The sequence below is a fragment of the Biomphalaria glabrata genome, chromosome 10, assembly GCF_947242115.1.
Source record: "Biomphalaria glabrata chromosome 10, xgBioGlab47.1, whole genome shotgun sequence".
NCBI classification, from domain to species: domain Eukaryota; kingdom Metazoa; phylum Mollusca; class Gastropoda; family Planorbidae; genus Biomphalaria; species Biomphalaria glabrata.
In genome coordinates, this window is record NC_074720.1 from 45,398,056 (window position 1) to 45,419,144 (window position 21,089).

Here is a 21,089-nt window from a genome sequence, read left to right on the forward strand (position 1 = left end):
AAATCTCCTAGGATTTATTTTGATGTTATGCTTTGGTGCTTCATCATAAATTCTTTCCAGTCCAGTCCATCATAGAAGGCTTCTTTTTTGTTATCATCTGCATCTTCAGTAGGGGTATGGACATTGATGAATAATATGTTGAAGAATTTTCCTCTCAAACGTAGTGAGCAGAGTCTATCACTTACAGGTTTAAGTCCAATGACATTACCTGCCATTTTCTTTTTACAGCAAAACCTGTACCTAAGTTAATGCTTCCACCACTATAAAATATAGTATACTCCTTAGTTCTGAGAATGTTTTTCCACCTGGTTTCCTGTATGGCTACAAGAGGTATCCTTTATTTCTTTAACACTTCAGTAAGTTGGGCTAGCGCACCTGCTCTATAAAGGCTTTGCACGTTCCATGTTGCAAAACAAAAATCATGTCTTTTCCAGGCCAAGGCTGTTTTCCTTTGAGATCTGTCCAGGTTTTCTTGTGAGTAGAAGCTTTCAGGACAGTATTTGTTTTTTATATGACAAAGTAGTTAGCCCTGCGCACAACCTTCTGGGGGACTGCCCCTTTCATCTCTCTGGATAGCTGCCTTTATTTTCGGGTAAGGTGCCATAGCCTTTGTTGATCCCTCCACTAATTTCTCACAATTTATTGAATTAGAATTAGAATTAGAAAAAGCTGAAAAGAAAGAGAGGGATAAACTAGAAACATATATTGGGGAATAAGAGAAAGAGATGAAAGAGCAGCTCAACGAGCTCATCAAAAAGAATTAAAAGACTTAGAACTCAAACAAAAACAATTAGAAACCAAACAAAAAGAAAGTGAGGAATGGATAGAATTAGCAAAAGTAGAAGCAGTCAAAGTAAACCCTAATATATCGACCCAACAAACATCTCCAAATTCCATAACTTTAACATCAAAGAGGAAACTCTTGAAAATTACTTGGATCAATTTGAACACATAGCATCAACCTACACAATGTTTAGTGAAGAAATGGCAAAACAATTATTATTCTGTCGGGAGAATCTTCTCTCGATATTAATTGGAAAAAGGCTTAGAGTCCACTAAACTCTAATGCCTACCTTATATGGGTTGCCTAAATCAGCAAGGGAAACCAATGACTTAGCAGAGTAATCTGAGTTTAAGGCAATAAGAAACAGTCGTAATAAATATAGTTTGTTAAGATGTTGACCATTTGTCTATATTTCAAAAGAAATTGGACTGAAAACTTGATTAGTTGTAAAGAAAAAATTTAACCCAAGAAACTTAAAAATGTTTAATTCAGCTATCAGAATGCTTAACCTTATATATCTTTTTTTTTTTCAAGAATAGAGATGTAATTCTGCTGTGTCCCCGTGAGTTGGAAACCAGTAAGCAAGTCTTCTAATAGAGGTCTGATAGAGTCATGTACATCAAGCGATCAGCACTAAAAGATGTGGACCTGATGTGGTGTCAAGCTGATGAAGCTTTTGCTTTCTTCTTTTGGCTGTTCGTTTAACACAAGACAAAGCACAGACTGTAAGATTTTTTTCCATTTTATGTTAGATTTTTGTTTTAAATTTCTTTTTAAGATTAACTTCATGTTTCTTCACTTAACCTCATGTTCTTCATCGTTCTCATTGTTATGTTGGAGTGTTCATATGACTAGACCAATACATGAGATGAACTGCGCAGTGGTTTCCAAATCAGGGAGCACTCCATATAGTTTTCTTTCTATTGGGGTGATTTGGGGCCAATGTCTTATACAGGCCTCTTGGTAGAGAGAGCAGTTTTGGAGGACGTGGTCGGCATTTTCTGGTGATACTCCACATGGGCAGATTTCACTGGTTCCAATTTTGAGCTTCCGGAACATGTGTTGTCGCATTCTGTTGTGTCCGGTCCTGAGTCGAAAGATTAGACGTTGGTCTTGTCGGGATAGCTTATAGTAAGCATCATCTTTCTTGTGATTTGGATGGGAGCTCGTCCATTTCTCATTTATTTTATCTACAATTAATTTCTTCATTTCTTCTGGATAGAGTGCAGAGTTTACTTGTGAGTTTGTTCTCCCACTCTTGGCGAGTGTGTCAGCCTTCTCATTTCGGTTATTGATCATTTTTTCTGCCATTTTACCAATGTTGGATGTTAGAGAAATTGGTCTATAACTTTTTGAGTCTCCAGGTGGTTTATTTTTCTTTAAAATGGGTATTATGTTTGCGGTTCTCCATTCCTGTGGTATGTCTCCAGTTTTCCATGTTTGGTTGATAAAGTTAAGTATACACTTTTGGGCCTGTGGTCCTAGTCCCTGAATCATTTCAGTTGTTATTTTATTGTTTCCAGGGGATTTTCTTGACTTGAGGCTTGAGGGCAGTATTGAGTTCATGTAGAGTGAAGGGAGTGTCAAAGATCTGACAGTTGACTGTTGGAGCTTTTTCTTCTTTCTTTAAGATATTACTGAAGGCCTGGTCCAGTTGTTTTCTTGGCTTTGACTTGTTAATGCTGGCAAAATATTTATTGAAGGTTTCAGCCTTTTTAAGGTTTTCTGTTATTATGTCGTCAGTGCCTTTTATAGGTTGGGGGTTTGTTATTTGTTTCTTTCCTGTTAACCGGTGCAGAAGGGTCCAGGCCTTTCGACCATCCTTGTTTAGATCTAGTTGTTCGCATGTTGTGGTCCACTTTTTCTTTTTTTCTGTTTTAATTTTGTATCTTATAAGCCCTGTCAATTTGTTGTACGTTGTCTTGTTCTCTCTAGTAGTTTTTTTTTCTATAGTCTTCCTGGCCATGTTTCTTTCTTTTACTAATTTATCTAATTCAGGTGTCCAAAAAGGTTTGTATTTCTTAACTTGGCCTTGAGGGATGTGTTTTTTTGCTGCTTGTAAGATGTTGGAGACTATAGTTGTGTAGGTTGAATTGACGTCTGTCTCAATTATGCTTGATAGTCTTGTGTCTTTTTCTTGTGAAAAACCTGTCCAGTTAGCTTTTTTATAGTTCCATCTAGTTGTTTTGTTGGATTGGTATCTACCTGGCATTCCAATATTGAGGAGTATAGGCCTGTGGTCACTACCTATGTCTTCAAGTACTGTTATTTTAGAAGAGTTGGTGATGTCTGTAGAGATAAAAGTTAGGTCAGGTCTGCTAGTTGTGTTGTGTGCTCTGTGGAGGAAAGTTGGAGGTGAAGTTTTGTTTTGCAGAAGTTGTAGGTTAGAGGCATTTGTTACATCCTATATTTCTTTGCCACGCTTTTTGTAGTGTGGGTAGCCTAGGGAAGGTGTGTGTGCATTGATGTTGCCAGCTATTATTGTCCTTGTGTAGTGTGGTAGTTGTATGTCTATTTCTGCTGTTGATGATGGTGGGCAATAGTAGTTTTTGATGTTGTTCCTCCTCTCCAAAGAAGTATTTCCTGCGTGTCGATGTCTGTATTGTTCTGTATTTGTTTTACTGTGGCTTGTGTGTTGTTTCTTAGGAGGGTCATAATTCCCTGACATTTGGTGCAAAGGAATCTGTACTGTGTGTAGCCTGTGATGTTTATTTTTTTCTTGGGCAGTAGTGTTTCTTGCAATAGCGCTATGTGTATATCATGCTTCTTGAGTATGTGTTGGAGTTCTGTTGTCTTGTTTTGTAGGCCTAAGATGTTTAGTTGCAAAAGGTTTAGGTGTTTGCTGCTAGTCTGTTTTTTATTTCCAGTAGCTGACTTATCACAGGCAGTCCTGGAAGAAACTGACATGCGCAGACCTTTTATGAGGCGACGTCTGAGCTCGTATGGATTTTTCGTTAAATTCCTTGGCATTTAGTGTAGGCTGGCTGTTTCCTCAGGCTTTTTAAAAATCTATAAATATATATAGTCCCCGCATTTTAAGGGAGTTTTCGGTCTTGGCAATTTTCTCCAATACTGACATAAAAGGAAACATCTAGGTCTGAAGACTGTAACCGGAATATCCATGGGACAAGGTGGGGTTGGCCAATGGTCCATTCTCCGCCATCCATAGAGCTCTCCAAATGGAACTTTTCTGCAGTAGAAAGCTTAAAGTGGACTGTGCCCTGGGTATGCCCTGTGGAATTGTCACATCCTGGATCCAGGCCCCTTTACGATATCACATTCACCAGATCCAGAAAAAAAACACTTCATGATGGATTTATATCTAGTATTAGAATGTAGTGAGACAAGGACCTCTGTCTGGTGTAGTGCAATCCAGACCTCCGTCAAAAAGCACCTAGAGGGGGGGAAGGTCCACTATTATTCACTTAGAAAAATGCAAGTGGAAAGGCAGTGGGGTTATTTATTTCTCTTGGTCATTTCCAAGCCCCGATACCCACACGGGGGAGTATCGCCACAGAGTGGAGGTTTGGAGAGTTTTCCTTCTCCTAGATGGGTTGCATTATTTAGGCTGACGTGCCCCATCAACACGAAGCTAAACTGGTTTTGAGGCGCCAGTGTTCCGCCTTTCATCCTTTCTCCTGTCAGTTTGTAACAACACATAAAAAAGGAAAGTTCCCCTTTCAGACCTTGTGGTCTATAGGACAGATGATATAAAGGTCATCTGTTTCTGTGGCCTATTGTAAGTGAGGGTGTCATGTGGCCAGCACAATAACCAACCGCCTTTACTTTTCCCCAATTAAAATTACATGTAGCCAATAATCATTTAACTCTTTGGTTAATTATGTTTTGTTAAGGACAATGAATAATAGTGCTATGTTTCAACTTGATCTGAGTATGGGAAGTGGGAGAATAACATGTACACAATTTTTATCAAAAAGTCAGTCAGACTTGATAAAAGCTTTATAAAAAGTATATTGATATAGACTAGTTTAGGTAACCAAGTGAGCTAAAAGATAAACAAAAATTGTGATGTTTGTGACTCATGGAGTTTTTATTTGTATTTTAAGGATCGTCATACCATTTTAAGATCCTGGGATGTGAAAGACTTTGCACCGGACTGTCGTCAGTATCTTTACCTCTTCCATGCCGGCAATAAAATACATCTGAAACTTGTTGGTAAATATTTATTTTTTATTATATTGCTCTAGATCTAGATCCTAGAGGCTTTTTTTGCAGTCTGTAAATGTTTATTTTTAATTTTCAAACATTAATATAAAAATAATTTTTTGTTTTATTATAATTGCTTTGTGCTATATTATAAACAAAAAATTTATAAAAGTCTAATCAAAGCATTCTTTTCACCCCGAATGGCAAAAAAAAATTAATTCCATCTAAACGTGGAAAATAATTCAGGATTCAAAGAGTTCTAATGGGTACCTGACTTTAGTTAGGGAATTGTAAAGGTGGTTGATCATTGTGTTGGCCACATGACACCCTCATTAACCATGGGCCACAGAAACAACATCTACCACATAGACCGCAAAGTCTGCAAGGGGAACTTAACATACATTTAATGCTTTACTTTTTGGTATAAACTTAAATTTGTTAGCTTCAACTAAATAATGACTTAAGGGGAGACTAACGCTCTGAAAACAATAAATTGGGAAAAAAAGATTTGAATGCTGGGACAAGAAGCCCCTGGATGAGGCTGCCAAGTGATTGGTTCAAATTTCACACAGTTCAGGCCAAACTCTTAGGCCCTTACTCAAATAGAGTAATGTTATTAATATATTTACATTTTGACATCAAAGTTTGTACTTCACAGATCATATTGTGCGTAAAGATGGGTTAGGTTAGATGAGTTCAGCTTTGCCTTGTTAGCCAACAACTGTCTGTATCCTGGACTGTCCACACTTGTATTATTGCTGGTACACTTTCAGCAGTAAGTTGACTTTAAAACATTCCTAAGTTATGACTGTTTTAGTTTTCAACTTCCTTTTAAAATAACTCTAGAACAAAATGGTGACAAAATGAGCCTTATAAACTCAAGAACCCTACATATAACAAATAATTTAAAAGTTTTTAAAAACAATTTTTCAAATTGAAAAAAAAAAAAAAGCTAAATATGTTCTCAGTGTGTTTTACAGCTCATTGCATTGCACTATTAGTTCATTCTAGATTTTTCTTTGTTTCTGGCATTCATCAAAACTGTATCTAGTTAAACTACCAACTATGTCATTTCTTTTGGCAGCCCTGGAAAGGGTGGGTGCCTTATGTAAAGCTTGGCATTTCTTAAGATCAATAGAGAGGCAATAATGTTTGGGCAGCCCATGTTTTTAAAAAATCTAAAGCTAAGGAACTAAGCAGAAAGATGGTCAACAGATCTTTGTGGTGCCCCAATGGTCTAACATGCTAAAGGATAGGTAAATGTGATGAAGGAATGCAGCTTGGAAAAGAAATATTGTCTCTCTCAGCAGATGAAGATTAACAAACATTTCATTCTGAAATTGATTTAACATTTGTAATGTGTCTCTCTAACACCAGAATATAAAACTCTATAAGACTTGGAATAATCTAATTAGTTTCTTACTTCCAATGCCACACCAGGTGAGCCATGGCAGCAGACGTATAGAAGGCATGCTGGGAATGAAATTCATCACATACAGCTGCAAAAAAGTGTTTTCATTGGTAATTATGTGGGCTACACAAGCCTCAGCTGATGCTCACCAAAGGTCAGTGTATGCAAGTATAGTTTTGTACATTGATACAATAGATAAGCAGTTTTTATGATTGCTTTATTATATTAAGCAGATCCCTTTAAAAAAAAGTTACTTCAAAATGTATTGGCCCATCAGTCATGTGAATAATAATGTTTTCATAGCCAAATGACATAATTATAAAAAAAAGTTCCCCTTTCAGACCATGGGGCTGATGATGTAAAGTTCATCTGTTTCTCTGGCCCATGGTTAAATAGGGTGTCATGAGGCCAGCACAACAACCAACCACTAAACCCAAAGATCCCAAAATTAGAAATTCGAGTCTTTGACAGGATTTGAACCCGGGACCCCTGGTTCAGATAGCTAAGTGCTTTACCACTCAGCTACTGCGCCTCCAATTAACAAAAGAGCGTAATAGCAGAATCTTGTCTTGTTTTTCTAAGTACTATTCATGTGGCGTTGTTCTGAATACGTTGCATCTTTTGTCATCAAGTATACCTGCTAGCACGGCGTTGCAGTAGTCAAGGCGAGAGAGTATGAATGCCACAGCTAGCATTTTTGTTGACTCAACACATTTGGATCTACTAGTGGACCTCTTTTAATAGTTCATTTCACATAACACTTTTTCATTAATGTGGCTGTAGAGAGATGTTCCTTTCCTCATGTGTCCCAGGTTAAGGTGACATTTGGCATGCTTTTTTTTTCAGAACTGAGGCAAATCTTTTTCGCTGTCCATACCTTTCTTGGTTACCATTTCTTTACATAGTGTGTACATCTGGAACCTGTCGTGAGTTGTCCATAAAAATAACACTTGGTATATGATTGTCCTGCAGGACCAAGCCAGCTCAGACGTCGTTGTCTGAGGATTGTAAAGATATTTGGAAGACCAATTTTATCAAGTAACTTTATAAATGTTATAATATCATTAGCTCTTGGAAATCCTATGCCGAACTGGGAGTCGAACACTTAGTGAGGTTGTGACTGAACGTCGCATGAGGTTTGCGGGACATGTTCTACGTCAAAATGAATTACGCACACCAAGAGTTGCGATAACATGGAAGCCAAAACAAGGAAAGCGCAAACAGAGACGTCCTCGTATTACCTGGCGACACACCTTCATGGAGGACCTCAGAACAGTGGACACCAGGTGGGAGGAGGCTTCAGACATTACCAGTGACAGATCATTATGGAGACAGCTTGCCACCCAATGCACCGAACGGCGCCGGAGGACCTATGTCTAAGTAAGCAAGCTCTTGATACCTCAACATCATCAGCAACTTACATCATTCAATAATTTTAGCTACATTTTATAACTTCAGCTATTAATGTTACTAAAATATAACATTATCAGCTATTGATGTAATTATATTGAAAGTTACCTACATCATGATATCAACAGTGATGTTATAATAATACAAGATACATCAGTATCTGGTCAGCATGAAAGAGAGATGAGTGCTGATGTTGGAAAGCCCAGCAATCACACATTTTATGCGCAGATTTTTCCTCAGTAATGGAGAGGTTAGTCCATATCAAATAGAGGGCAGTAGAGCTTCTCTATTCCATTTTTAAATGATTCTTGGCCTCCTTCAGTCATAAAGACAAAGGTTCATCTCATAGAACACTTTTTCAACTTAACAGTTTTATTCCATAAATCCATGGTGTTGTTTTTTCACTCTGCTCTATATGAAGCTTTTCAAAATCAACACCAATAGCATGGAGAAAAAAAGCAAAAGCACAGGATAGACCCTCATGGAAAGCAAGCATAACAGAAATGACCTGGATCACAGTTGAATATGATGCAATGTTTTGTGATCAAAAATACCAAGCCTGTGACTGCAGATGTGTATCTAGGATTTTGGACTGGCCTCTTAAGGCACATGAGTAGTTGCAAAGGGAAAAGATCATCTATTGAGATGTTAAAGGATGTAGACAGACAAGCTTCATCCACAACAATATTTCTTGCAACTTATAACATTTTTATCTTGCATATCTTTGTCACACTTATTATAAGATTACTCTCTAAACCACAATAGTACAAGTTGCCTTATTTACAATACTGTTTGCTTACTGTCAGAATACTAAAAAATAGCCATCTATGTTGTAATATCACTAGCTATTGATAACTTATTATCCATGGTTAGATACCAACTTCATTATTTAAATAAGTACCTTCTATTCATTATACTCATTAAAGTAGAGAGGCAGGATAACATTTTCAGTGTCAGAACACTAAAGTCTGCAGAAACTGAAGTAAATCCTTTTTGTTTCAACTTACCTGTTTTATGCCATAAATCCATTTTTTTTTTCACTCTGCGCTAGAATGTTGAGTCAGATATTGAAGCCAGAGCTTTGTATCTAAGTCAAAGACCACTAGTATTTGACAGTGTTTACAGAGGACAAGATGTATAGAATTAAATAAGCAAAGGGTTTACAATAGGTCTAGTGCAAGATACATTCTAGGATAACAAATCTATATACCAGTGATTATAGGCATGAAGAAAGTCATTATACCATTGTTCTTAGAGGAAAACTTTAAAGACCAGCTCCTACAAATAAATAATATTTGCTACTTTGTCAAAATGTGTTTAAAAAGAAAATTTGTTTACAATTTCTTTCTGTTCTAATTAGGACTGTGTCTCAGCGAAGCATAAGAGTTGGTCTTGGATTCAAACAGTCAATGAATGTTTAGGCATTCATAGTGAAAATACTGCTAACTATCATCAGGTAAATATTATTCCTTTTCCTTTGTGAAATTTTGTGTATTAGAAATTGCTAGCTAGAATCAAAAGTTATTGATTCTCAGTAAATAATTGTGTAGTAAATTTTCACCCAGCCAACATAGATTAAAAATAAAAATAAGTATTTCAAGACTTTCATCTTATATAGAACCAGAGAAATAGAAAAAAAATATGGTAAAAGAAACATTTAAAATGCAATATTATGAAATGAGCTGGGCTCAAAACCGGTCATTGGAAAATGCAGAAAACTAAAGTGAAATCTAATTAGAAGCAGTAGACCAAGTGAAACATTATTACAAGAAGTAAATGAAACTGACACTAAAGTTTGAGTAGTTAACCAAAGTGTCAATAGCTGTAGAAGTGGACAACCAGATGACAGTTTAATACAGGCAGAAAACCAAAATTCCATGCCAATTTTAATACTAAATCAAACATCTCAGTACAATCAGTAAGACATGCATGAAACCAGGTCTATGTCTACAATAATTGCATCTTAATTGTACCAAGATGCTCTGATATTTTGACCATGATGTTCTTATAGATGTAGTATAATGATAAGACATTTCTATTCTAATGTTCTGTAAGTTCTACCATGATGTTCTGATAGAAGTACCTTAATGATTAGGCGTTTCTATTCTAATGTTCTGAATGTTGTACCATGATGTTCTGATAGAAATACCTTAATGATTAGGCATTTCTATTCTAATGTTCTGAATGTTGTACCATGATGTTCTGATAGAAGTACCTTAATGATTAGACATTTCTACTCTAATGTTCTGAATGTTCTACCATGATGTTCTGATAGGAGTACCTTAATGATTAGACTTTTCTATTCTAATGTTCTCAAAGTTCTACCATGATGTTTGCCACCTGGAAGAAGACATGCTTTCATTCTTGCTTTTGGATGGACAGTTCAACAGTTAGAGCTCAAGTCAAGACTCAAGATCCTGATGTCATGTTAAAACATTTCAGAGTAAGATTATTTATCATTCAGCTTTGTTTAGATTTAGATTATATATCATAAACAAAACACAATTTTTTTTTTTTCATATTGTAGTTCAAGATTATGTCCTTTTTTTAATTACTTTTTTTTATATTCAGAGCATCATATTTCATGTTAAGATTACTTTTTAGCAAAATTGTACAGGTTTTTTACAGCAATAAATATAAAGAAATAAAGTGTCAGATGCTGATGCACAAATAGGAAAATAATTATTTTGCTAATAATTTTTATTTCAGTTAATAAACAATTGTTGGACTATCAGGGCTAGTTAGATCTTCTCACAGAGCGAAGTTGAGATATTCACCCAGTTCATCACCGCCAAGAACTGCCAGAATGGCATTTGAAGGCTAGAGCTCTTGTCCAATATCAGCACAAACATGTGAGTTTGCCATGGGACTTTTTCATTCAGTTTCCTTGTATGAATCTTTATTATTCTGGAGGAGAACCAAATTGTCAAAGTTGCATCTAAAATTGTTCTGTATAGCTGTGTCTATAAACTAAAGCCAGTTATCATCATTGAATTGTTTAGACGATTTTTTCAATGGTTAACCAGATAGTTGCTAATATCAACCTGATCTTGTACAATGAAAATTCTACAGCTACAAAGGACTTGTTTGAAGTCTTATGACCTTTGATGCACTTAAACTGTTAAATGGCACAAGAGTGATCAAAGCTAGGGCCAATTATGTCTGTCATTTATCATTTGTACATTCTTTGAAGTTCTACAAGAAATTCCTTGTTAGCAGCATTATCAGCCATTCCCTAAAAGACACAATGATTTAGCCACTGTTCAAAGATTTATTTTCATGTCTGTTAAACAAATTTAAGATAAGATTAGATAATTTTATTGATCCAATCAAATGGAAATTCAGTTTGACTACAGTTGACAACATCAGCGTAACTACTGTACAATAACATTATAGATGAAAAATTCGAACAACATTCACACACGAAACACAGCGCTTTATAAATTTGACTTCTATGTACTTCTCGATGACGACAGCTGATCTTGTAACACTCCGACCGAAAGTGGGATAAAGGAATTTTTAAATCTTTCTGTTTTAGTCCTAATGGAAATGAGATGACCACTTCGTTCAGATCTTATGTAACAGGGGTTTAATGGGTGCAGGTTGTCCTTATTTCTTCATTCCCAATTAAAAGTCAGTCTGTTTTTGAAACAAAAATAAAAATATTATTCTCATTTAAACATACAACTGTTGTTATCAAAGATCTTGTTCTTTTTCATCATTCCAAATTGAGTTTCCTTGATTTTAAATTATCAGACAAAGTTAGGTGCAATAATTGTCTTGTTCCTGTTTGTTCATGAAATAGTTGGGAGCTTATCCATATATCTTGTGTTAGGACTTGTCCCTGGTCCATGTGTACCAACATCATATCATAGTCACAGTTTTAAAATGCTTGAAATAAAGTTCATCGAAAGACCAAAATAATAAATAACCAGACAATATTTAAATTTGGAAAGCCTCATAAGGAATTGTGTGAAATGAAATATCTTAATTGTAATATAAAAAAAAATGTTCCAAAAAGGTTTGATGTCACTTAGATCCCATGGTACCAGAGCAGGTTTAATTAATGATTAGTGGTAGCTAAGTCTTCTTAATGTGGTTGTATTTGTTGGGATTAATAGTAAAGATTTTTGTTTCTTATACATTCAGGTGTCATTAGCAAAAGGGGACTTTGTCAAGATTTTGGAAAATTTTGATGCTGAAAGATGGAAGGTAATTTTTGTAATTTTTTTCAGTATAAATCTAATTCATTAGCGATTATCAATATAGTCTTCTTATAAATATAACAGCCTAAGTGAAATCTTGGCCTAAACTTTTAATACTATCTCATCTTCTGTGTGTTTCATATCAAAATTTTAGATGGAATAGAAAGTGAAGTCCCTGCTATTGTGTTGGTCATTCCTTCCTGCTTCCAACAGATTGATAAGTAAGTGGATGAATGTTTACATGTTAGTGAAATTAAAACTAGTTGTAAAGTAGGTCAAGCTACAAAATGATTTTTATTTTCTATCCACAAACTTAAATCCTTTGTGAAGTAGCTCTAAAATCTCTTATTATTAAAGATTCACACACTTTCATTGAAATACTGTCTATTGATTAGTATGCACTTTCAATGAAGTCATTTTCTAATCTTTTGTTTTGTCTTTGTTGATTTTAGATTAAGAGAACAAATCAAGGTCAATAGTTCTATTGCTGCTAAAAGATTAAGGTCACATTTGATCCAGTTTTTAAGTGCTGCTATTTCCCAGACACAGTCCAAAGATGTAAGTACACAGTTGGAATAGGGAGTTGTTTCTTTATTATTCATCTTTTTTTTATTTCTGTATGTGGTAAAAGCTCATAAAATAATATTTTGTTATTATTCATAGTTATGTTTTTCCTGCTGAAGATGATGAATGAGGCAGCAGACATCTTGAAAGGAGCTGATTTCAAGTTCCTTCAACAGTCTTTTCATTTTATTTAGGAAGAAGCTCATCAGTCACTTCAAACCAGGTACAATAAGCAGTAATGTTTGTACTGTAGATATTAGAAATTAGTGTTGCAAACAGAAAGAGATTAATTTTTTCCTTCTCATGATTAAACTATTCTTACCATAATAATAATAATGTTTTAATCTGTGAGGAAATGTGTTTTACATATGTTTACTGTATATTGGAGTGGGGGCAGGGCTGGGCGGGGAATGTGGTCATTGACAGAGCATGTCAAACACAGAGTATAGAATCTTGAATGAGTTCTTTAATTGTGGTCTTAGTTTTTGAGGTCTTAAATAACAGACTGCACAAAACAAATGCCATGGGTGCATGGAACAGCTTGCACTAATTTGAAAATGTGTTATGAATACAGTTTAAATCACTAATGAACAACTATATTTCCATGTACATATGTTGTTGTTTTTTTAAGAATTATTTGAAAAATAAACATTAAGTTGTTACTAAGTCCATATATCCAAAATTAATTTGACTTGATCTCTAACACAAATTTGTTCTTATTTAGGTGATGATGGAGTCATAAACAGTAGGATACAGAGGTGAAACAAAACTGGAGCTTTAGTTTGTTTGTAGTAAGTCATTTTTCTTTTTTTTGAAGTCATTTCGTTGGGACAAATCAACTAATTTGTTTGAATTTTTTTTTTTTAAGAAAAAGTTAGTTTTTGAGTTTTGTCAACACAAGTCAGTTACTTTAAAGCTGTAATTCTCTCTACTGTACAACAGTATTTCTGGATTAAGGCATGCAATAAAATTTTGGGTTATTTCTTGTCTAGGAACTTGGCATCTACTCCAGACATTATTCTGAAGAACACTCAAGTAAAAGAAAAGAAGAAATGTTAAAGGTTAAGGACTTGGGCTCCTATCATACTTACACTTCAAAAGCTTTAATTTGAAAGGTCAGTACTTAGTGATGGGAACTAAACTAAATTTAAAAAGTTAAACTAAAACTAAGTTTCAACTAACAAAAAGTAGTTAAACTAAAAGTTTATCATGAATTTCAAAATGTAGTTAAACTAAACTAAAGAAGATTAATCATACCATACAAACCTTTTCATAACTTTGGGGGGGGGGGGGGGGGGGATCTAGACCTATCTATAATCATTCGACTCTATGCCTGCGGCTTGAACTAATTCTTTTAACATTGTAGAGCATAATAAAATCAGTATTGAGGAAGATGTTTCTTACATAAACGTTAATGCACAATAAAATTTAAAAAAAAAGATGTCTAAATAAATATGTGTGCTTGTATATTTGCCTTGAATTAAAACCTTTACCTGGTACTTTTACAAAAAAAATTATATTAACTTATTATTATACCGGTAAAGTTTAAAATCTCATTAAATAAAAGATTTAGAATTTCAGATTTAGATCTAGTAACGAAAGATATAGAAACAAAATTTTGGAGTGTTATTTTCTTGTCTGACCACTCAAAAACACTATTGCATAACCGTTAAAAGTGTGCATAGAAAAAACCATGGGGTGGTCTTGTCGCTGTGGGCCGCACACTGCAGTACACTAGACCTACATGTGTCTATGTCTATCTGATCAGGTTGTCAAAATCACTGTCTGTTTACTTTTTGGGCAGGAAGGGTGTGTACAAATTTCAGTGTAAAGATAGATCTACGAACATGCTTGACTAAACATGGGCCAGTGTGTTATTTTCTTGTTTGACCAATCAACATTAAGCAAACACAATTGCATAACGTGCAATGAAAAAAAAAAAACAGGGTAGTCTTGTAGTATCATTGACTACACATGTACGGTACACTAGGCCTACAGTCTATTTACTTTTTGGTCTGGGAGGGTATGGATTAGGATGTTTTTTTTTTCTAGAGTTCATTATGCTAATGCTTTTAGATCTATAATTTGTCAATTTAGACATAGATCTCAATAATAAGTCTTAAGACTAGAATCTATTATATGTCTCTGCTTCATCAAAGGTTTAAGCTATTAAAAGGTTGTACTTGATGTTCCTGCAGTTAATAAATTATTGTTTGCAGAAAATGAATTGACTAAAACTACTAAATATTTACCTAACTTGCTAATCAGATTCCCACTATAAACAGACATTAAACACCAGAACATGATTTTAGAAAAAACTCGGAACAACTCTATTCATAATATTGCATAAAAGCTTTTGGTAAACAAATGTTTAGCAACATTTAATACTACTGCTAGTTTCAAGTGCAGATATTGACTCACGGGTAACTTCTACTTTACCCTCTTCAAATGCAGACTGACAAAATAGTTGTTAACTGCATCACTCTTTGATAATCAAAGGTTGTTGATATCACAAGACCAGAAAACTGGGATGTGCTTTTCAACTGCTACTACATGTTGAAAATTTTACAAATTTTAATTAAATATTTTAGTTTGTAACTAAAAAAAATAATTAAACTACGATTTTAACTAAACTATTTTTTTCTAGTTAAACTTTGGCCTTAATTAATTTGTTTTAGTTAAACTAAAAGTTTCTAGCTTTTTAATTAACTCTTGCACAGTGATATATAATGTCTGATTAGATTTAAGTAGTTCAAGATATAGATAGATCTAGATCTAATGAGACTAATAAAAGTCCAACTACAAGTCTAGATTTATCTAGAGTTCTAATCTAGATTCTTGATCAAGAAAATATCATCTAATGAGTGATTTATAGTAGATAAATCTTTACTAGGAATTACTAGTGTCTAGAAAATCTAGGTTTAGTCCTAGATTTTAGTGATAATGAATGATACATTATTTAAAGAATATAATAAATATAATTAATTCTACATTATTTTAAAAAATTCAGCGACATCTTTTTAAAGTCGCTGCAACAGGCCAGTTAAAAAAACGCTGGTGGACAAAATTTCCTAAAATGTTTTCAAAGTCTGTTCCCATCACTGATTGAAGTTAATGTTAAACTATTGGTAGAGTTAGTGAGACAAAAAATTCAAGTTAAAAAATGGAGGCATGTGTTTGTGCGTGCTAAATAAAAACTTGAATGTAATAGCCACTAACTATCAGAAAAAAAAATTTATTCTTCTTCTTGAAACTGTCAGTTAGAGTTGAGCCTTCGGCTATTTGGAACTCTAGGCCAGCAAAAGTGAACAAGAGCTCTCTCTCACTGGCCTGAATGAGAACAGTGTACACTGTTCTGTCTGGTGGATGGGTCAGACTCACGGCAAGAGGCCGCGTACACTAAGACACCCCCCCCCCCCCCCCCCCCACATTTTCCTTTTCTATACCAGGCTAACCATGCGGGACACGCCATTTATGTAACAGCCCCTTGAGGAACAGCGCCTGGATTGTGACAAGGTTGTGGGAGCTTTTTTACAACTCTGCGCAATGCAAGAGGATGCTCTCGCACCCCCTTAGGCACCCCCACGGGAGTCTTGTTTTGCTACCCTTTAACCTCGTTTCCTCCTACGATCGTTTCCACCCGGGCACCACTATGAGGCAGGGTATCATGCCCGGGAAAAAAATTTCTATCAAATGATGATTAATTTATATGTCAAGATAAATGTCAAGATTTTTTAACCACTTATTAATCTGCGTGTCATGTGTTTATCACAAATACCAACTATCTTTATTTTCCAACAAAGGAACCAAGGCCTTCTGAAAATCCTATTTTGAAAATTGTTTTATTTGGATTCATGTCAAAATATTTAAAAGATCCATTTTGTATAATTTAAATAATAATTGTGAAATTCAACTTGATATAGCCTAGATTTTAGTCCTACTCATAATATTCTGTATGTATAAATGATTATTTTTTCAATGAGGTTTATAGGCATATTAGATAAATATTGGATATGTAGCATTAAACAATATAAAATTTGTTTATAGTAGGGGTGCACTGGATAGTACTTTTTTATATCCGGCCGGAGCCGAATACCTAAGTGTCTTGTAAATAGCTTGTATTGCTGAGCATTTTACGAAACTGTTAATAACATACCTATATTTGTTTGTTTTTTTCTCCTTTTATATTCCTTATTGTTTTAAACTCTGTTACTGATTGATTTATAAAAGATTAACAGTATAAACAAAAATTAATCTGTGTAGCATGAGCGTGTCTGTATGTATGTACAAGGCCACCAACTATAAAGGCTGTGTGTTGGAGGGTCAATGTAAAATATGTTAGTAAATATTTAACTAGTTACTAATGTAAATCTCTCATCTGGCTTGTATGGTGGTTGGATGTATGTGTTCAAGAATTTCTGACCAACAACTTGTAATTTTAAGTCCAAAGACTGCTTCTGGATTCAAGGGCATAATACTGATAGCTGTTAGTTAATAGTTGGAATCTGAAGCGTTGTAGGTCATATATTTATTAATCCATTTGCGGCAAACGATATTTTATTAACAGCAGGAACATCTATTATACCTACTCATAGCCAGAGCCTTAAATGTTGCGAAACATAGATTTAATTGTAGTCTGTAGGCCTTTTATTGATATCTATGTTTAGATCTACTGTTATATAGATCTAAGAGAATTAGGAAAACAAAAAAAAACAAAAACATATTTGTTTTATTTTATTGTGCAACGAACGTTTGTTCAGCGCCCTAAATGACATTTCTCTCCAAGTAAACAAACTTAGTCTCATCATCTAGTTACCTCTAGACAGTGTCAATATTTCTCAACAATCTGCGTTAATCCATTCTGGCTTAAGAATGGTCAATGTCTATCAATACATTGTCATGGATTAAACAAATAAGAAGTTGAGCATGTTGAGTCTCTTGAGCCCTCCCTTAAAAGATACCCCTGGTCAGTGTCTGTTTGGCTTGTAGTCCAGCCTCCTAATTGAGACTTAAAGTAAACAAACTTATTGTCCCGGCCAAAAGTATAAAAGGTGTGGCATGTGGTCCAGACCCTTGATTGACAACCTATCTCATAATAAACAAACTCATACCAGATTAACCTTATAAAGATTTGGCTTGTAGTCCCGCCCCTAATAAAAATTCTTCTCCAAGTAAACAAACTCAGTTCCCTCATAAGATGTGACCTCTGGAAAGTGTCAACACGTTGACATCTGGCTTGATGTGGTAAGCTGCCTATCTGTGAACTCAATGTTATGGACTATACAAACAAAAAGAGGTGGGGGTTGCTCATCTCTACCTCTGGAGATATACCCGCACATCTAGACAGATTATCAGCGTGGCATAGTTAAGGAATATTACATGTTTACTAGACCACTCAAAAGTCAAGACAAGCTTTTAAAATGTGCATGACATCGTTGCTATGTATGTAATGCGAATTTATAATGTAAAGTCTTATTTCTATTTAGATTAACACGCCTTGTCTTTGTACTAGAAAAATATTTGGTGCATATTCATAGTTTTTAGTTTTAAAAACAGATTTTTTTATTTGAAACAAAAAAGTTAATGTATTTCAGAACTGACATTATTGAATCATGTCCACTTTATGAGTATTGGTTTATTTTTATTAACATGGAGATTTAGTTTAAACTTCTTGTTGGACATCGTTTATCAGCATCGACTACTTTTATATTGTTTGCCTTTCGCCTGTGTTGTTTCGATATTTAAGTGTTACCTCCGTTTGGCGTATCTGGAAAACACTTAGCACGGAGGCGCATAACAATATTCATAGAAATACAGGTGTAGCTTTTACTATCCGGTAGTGATATCCAACCGGAGCCGGATAGTGAAAAAGTGCAGAATATTCAGCAGAAGCCGGAGCAACTATCCGGTGCACCCCTAGTTTATAGGCATATACATCAAATAATATTCTATCTGCATGATGACTGGGTTAAGTTTAGGGATTTGGTTAGGTGAACCCCATGACAAAAGTCAAGGAACAGATGATATATAATATATACAGTTAAGCATTCTGTATTTAAAAGATCTCTAACATAAAAAGTTACTCACTAAAACAACTTAAATTTCCTTACTAAGTCATTGCAGTGTGTTAAATTAGTCTTTCTGATTTCATGATTAGCCATGTAAGCTGTCCATTTCACACACTAGAAAATGATTTTTTAAATATATTTAGTTACTTAACTTTATTTTTTATATTAATACAATAAACATTCTTTTATTTTACAGGTCTTATATTTTTGTAGAAATAAATTTTACTAGTGGAGTTTTTGTAGCTGCCAGAGTGGATCAAGGTGGATGTGATATCTATTTATAAACATGTATACCAGTATATTGTAATCAGTGATTTTCATTTTTTGGTAACAGTTTGTTTCCATTTAGATTGCAGTCTTTCTTATGTGAAAACAAGATGTCTGCATAATCTTAGAGGACATTTTTAAACTCATTTAAATTTATTAGATGAAATATTTATAAAACATACAATGTAAATTGTTTTGTAAAATGATTATACATTTGAGTTCATAAAAATGTGTAATTTTTTAATGGCATCATGTTTCTGCTTATCTGTATCTGATACTGATGATGTGTTTTCTAAATCTATTACTGCTTCACCATTGAGGAAAAACTGCACATGTTTAAACCCATATCTGAAGTAACTTTCCAGAAAAAAAAAAGATGTATGTTGGACAGTGTCCAAAATTTCAAATCATTTCCTTCAAAATGTTATCCATTTCCTCCATAACTTCATAACATTATTGAATTTTTTCCTTCAGAACACAATTGTAAATTATCTTTTTTTTTTTTTTTTTTTTTGTTAAACCACAATGAGAGTCTAATAACTAATAGTCTAGCAAACAATTACTTATAATTTGCCTTATTATTATACAATATTAAGATTTACTTCTGCAGGGATGAAAAACTTTTTTTAAAATACAATAGACATGTATAATAATAAAGTACATTCACACCTGACTCACTCATAATTTACATGTGAAAAGTTTATATCAGATTGTTTCTATTTAATGATTTGATTGCCATCAGTGTCTTGTATCTCTTTTGTGATGGTAAAGTCACAAAATGTAGGAAACCCCACTGTGTTTGGTCCAGTATGTGGGTTATTATATGTAAGTCTATTGTATTTTCTATATTATTTTACAAATGTAAAAAAAATAAAAAGAAATTGTTACACTGTTGATGTTTTTAAACTAACATTTTTATTTATTTATGCTTACATATCTGTTGTGTTTTAGTTTGTTCATAAATATAGATTCTTAAATTAAATTGTTTGTTTCCGCACTTATAAACCATGATCATCTGTAAGCCTATCTTCACTCTTTTTTTTTTTTTAAGTTCCAGAAAACATTTATATTTTTTTTCTTGAAACCACTCTATGGAAGCCTCAATTTTAATTATATTAACTTTCATCATAAACATTGGATAGCTGCCTGGTTGTAATGTAGCGGTTTGCTACCATCTCAAGAAGAGCTTTTCCATGAAACATGCCTTTCCAAAACACTCACTATTCTTAAAGATAACCTTCACCCATTAAACCACTGTTACATAAGATCTGAATGAAGTGGTTGTCTCCTTTCCATTAGAACTAAAACAGAAAGATTTTAAAACTCCTTCATCTCACTGTCGGTCAGAGTGTTACAAGATCATCTATCATCATCGAGAAGTTCATAGAAGTCTAATTCATAAAGCGCTGGTTGTGAGTGTGTCTGTGTTTTGTGTGTGAATGTTGTTCGTATTTGCATCTATAATGTTATTGTTACAGTAGTTGTGCTGAGGTTGTCAATTGTTGTCAAACTGAATATCCATTTTCTGGACTGTCGATCAGAATTCTCAATGGTCCAGAGTTCATACTCTGGCAGTCTGCCCAATGACATCCCCGTCATCTTGCAGGAGGTTTGTACGTGGAATTATGTTATCCTGAAGGTACATCTGAAACATGTAAAGCAAACATTTCTTTAGTCTGGCACACAACTTGCACAAGCTTGGACATATGTTGAATACCAGAATAGTTTACTCTAAAGAAAAGTGTAAATATTTGAAATCCATAAATCTATATATGAAAGTCAAAACATGGACTCGCTCTTCTGTGATTCTCCTATTTAAAGATAATTTAAAATTTTACCCAGTTTTTCATTACCTCTTCCTTGGAATAAGTGATCACTTTTTGCAATCCATTTCTTTACTAGAACTGATTTGGTACTCTTTCCTAAATGTTTTTTTTTTTATTTCTGCACATAAATTTGTAAAATGTAAAATGCAACTTTTTATTCAACACAATATTTTTATTTTTTGAAAAAACTGAATATCACACTATAGCTTTTAGCCTTTATATGAGCCAATGCATGGACTAGATTGAGAATGGTAATGCCTTTTGGCAATGGTGAGTGACTACAAATTGAAAGATGTCGTAATGAACTTAAAACAGTTTACAGCCATTAAAAGAACAATAAATACAATAATATTTTTAATTACAATTTGACTAAGCCAAACTTAAAAT

The 21,089-nt window shown here is 34.1% G+C and overlaps 1 long non-coding RNA gene across 10 annotated transcripts in view; it reads left to right on the plus strand.

Moving 5' to 3' along the window:
• The window catches only part of LOC129928688 (uncharacterized), a 28,081-nt gene extending 8,311 nt beyond the window's left edge, over nt 1–19,770 (plus strand). For 3 of the 10 annotated variants that reach the window (XR_008780154.1, XR_008780155.1, XR_008780151.1), the window contains 15 exons: nt 1,319–1,509; nt 4,852–4,960; nt 5,610–5,726; nt 6,392–6,516; nt 7,431–7,742; nt 9,133–9,228; nt 10,092–10,215; nt 10,482–10,624; nt 11,922–11,984; nt 12,132–12,198; nt 12,430–12,535; nt 12,641–12,764; nt 13,266–13,332; nt 13,534–13,656; nt 18,806–19,770. This is a non-coding gene — a long non-coding RNA (uncharacterized LOC129928688). Of the gene's footprint in view, nt 1–65; nt 593–1,318; nt 1,510–4,851; nt 4,961–5,609; nt 5,727–6,391; nt 6,517–7,430; nt 7,743–9,132; nt 9,229–10,091; nt 10,216–10,481; nt 10,625–11,921; nt 11,985–12,131; nt 12,199–12,429; nt 12,536–12,640; nt 12,765–13,265; nt 13,333–13,533; nt 13,657–18,805 lie in introns of those variants that run through there. The other 7 variants (XR_008780153.1, XR_008780156.1, XR_008780158.1 and 4 more) reach the window with 7 other exon arrangements.
• Nucleotides 19,771–21,089: the final 1,319 nt, after the last annotated feature.